Source organism: Montipora foliosa, chromosome 1, assembly GCF_036669935.1.
Source record: "Montipora foliosa isolate CH-2021 chromosome 1, ASM3666993v2, whole genome shotgun sequence".
NCBI lineage: Eukaryota > Metazoa > Cnidaria > Anthozoa > Scleractinia > Acroporidae > Montipora > Montipora foliosa.
Window position 1 is genome coordinate 37193276 of NC_090869.1, and position 2500 is coordinate 37195775.

Sequence of the window (2500 nt, forward strand, 5' to 3'; positions counted from 1 at the left end):
TAGTAAAACTGAAAGACATACGTTAGAAAGTTGAGAGCGACATTCGGTAATTTGTTTGTTTAGTTCGTTGCGTTTTGAGCACATAGCTCTGATCGTACTTCTCATGATGTTGCGTGAAAACGTGTTTTGAGTTCGCTGAATTTCGTGAAGGTATTTTTGGTTGAAATTAGAAATATTGGAAAAAGTGGACGCGTGAAAATTCGAACGGAAACCTTTTGGAATTACTTTGGCTTGGAGGCAGCGGCTGATAAAATTAATATGACTACAGAACCTAGTTTTAGTGAAAATAAAAATGGCTAAACGGAATGCTAAATCGCTAGAAATGGAAGGAAAAGGAAAGAGATAACTCACGATTTCCTGGCGCAGCTCCTTGATGAGTGTCTTGTGGTTGGGCATCGTGGGTTACGGCGTCGTGGTTGCGAGGAATGAAACGAGGTCGCAGCGATTTAACAGTAAACAAAAATTTTAGTTTAAAGAAACTGTGGTGCTGCGTCGGTGGGAGATTGAAACAGAAATTTATTTTATCAAACGAGTTGATAAAATGGTGGCTATTTGACCAAATCGGATATCCTGTATTACGAAAATTCTTCTCCCAGAAAACAACCTCACCTTGAGCATCTGAAGATAACTGGAAAGGGCAGTCACACGAAGCATCTTTTAGGATGTCCCGGTATAAGCTTCTAGTCGAAAGGCATACCACTGGACCCAGCGCCAAACTCATGGAAGCCAGAAGTCCTGTTACAGAGCTATAAGATCCCTTTAGCAGATGGTGAAAAGCATCTACCCTTCTTTGGGGGACTTGAAAAGTTCCAGCATGTAAATTCAGGACATAACCCAACAGCTCCCCAGATTGGACTGGCACCCATTGGCTCTTCACATCATTGGCCACAAAACCGCTACGCCGCACATCTGCTCGCACCATGTCCGAAACCCTCTGTGCTTCAGAGAAATCAGAATCCGTCCCTGCACCATCATCTAGGTAAGTAAATAAACGAATTCTCTGCCTTCTCCAGTGCTTCGTCAGGGCTTTTTGGATCTCTGTAAAGATAAAAGGACCAACTGACTGGCCGAAAGGCAAAACAGTAAACTTAAAAAACTTACAGGAATCATCAACCATCCAAGAGCAGCCAAGGAACTTTGTATGGTCTGGAAATTTTCCACATGGTGATATCCACTTGTATAGTCAAACTTGAAGAGCCAGTCGTCACCTTGTTGGAACATAGTTAATAGAGGAGAATGGTTATGAAACCCGACAAATTTCTTTGTTGTAGGTTTTTGTTCTCTTTTTTGGCCTTGACCGTGCACAAAACACAATAGTTGTTTACTCCGTACTCAGGAACTAACCAATAGAAACGTGTTGGTTACGTAATTCATGCATAGTGTATGAGCACAAAACAAAAGATTGTCCTGGACTTTCCAACCTAAATTATGCCATCTTTGTTTGCTCCTTTGATGTTTACCGAGCTTCAAAACCAGTCTCCTCCATTAACTATGGTTAGAACAAATCAGCTGGTGTACGTATGGCTTCGTACTTGAATTTACATGATCGGAGATGTTGATTGACATAACGTAAATCCTTAATAAGCCTACATTTTCTTGAACTGTTCATGGCTACGCCCAATGGACTGCACGCAAGAGGACTCACCTCCACCAATGCACCCGACTTCAGCAATTTAGAAATTTCCGCAGACACAAACTCAGCATTGCATAACGCGATCTTGTGATTCTGAAAAAACTTCACCTCAGGTAATGCAATAAACGGCAAATTAACCGTCATGAATAACTCTCAGCAACCAATTACTTGCACCGATATTCTGCCAGAAAGCAATGTTCTCTCGCAATCGACCTCTGACAACAACACAACTATGATTAACGTCAACAAATTAATCCCCTCCGATTATATCATAAAAAGAGTCACTCACAGAACTACCACAGCAGAGATCGTTGGCCGTTCCGGACATCAGGAATTCACTGGCTTGTTTGTTGATAGTTTCCTGTGGACTGTCCAACAGCTACTGCCCCATTCTGGACAATGGCAGCAAGGCATTCCCTGGCAAAGTGTCCTGGCTTGAAGCAACGAAAACAGACAGACCGCTCATCGCGTGGCTGACTCTGTTTTCCCGCCAGTCATGGCGTCGCGTAACTCGCATTACTGCGCTCAAGGACAATCCTCCTCTCCGAAGCTCGTGGAAAAATTCCTTTAGCCTACGGAGCCTTGGAGAAAGCCGCTCTTTTCTTCTCGTCCCTCAACTGTTCCTTCACCTTTCCTTCACGGCCCTCTGTACCTTCTTTTCGTCTTCCGAGTTGCTAGTAAGCGGGTCGGCGGTATAGCAAGCGACCGTATCCCAGCCGTACTTTTCGGCGAGTAAGATGTGCTTGTTCCTTTCCACGAGCAAATCCTTACCCTCGGTGAGCCTTTTAGTGAGGTCCTCGCCGTCATCTGTCGCCAGCGGTTCGTCAGTTTTCTCTAATACTTCCTTGTTTAGTTGGTATTGCTTCT

General features: G+C 43.9%; 1 protein-coding gene and 1 pseudogene across 1 annotated transcript in view; one reads left to right on the forward strand and one right to left on the reverse strand.

Moving 5' to 3' along the window:
* LOC137997683 (nose resistant to fluoxetine protein 6-like) overlaps positions 1-2500 on the forward strand; it is a 67944-nt gene that overhangs the window by 39896 nt on the left and 25548 nt on the right. The gene's annotated exons all lie outside the window — the stretch shown is intronic.
* Positions 447-2500, reverse strand: part of LOC137997690 (uncharacterized) — a 2622-nt pseudogene continuing 568 nt past the window's right edge.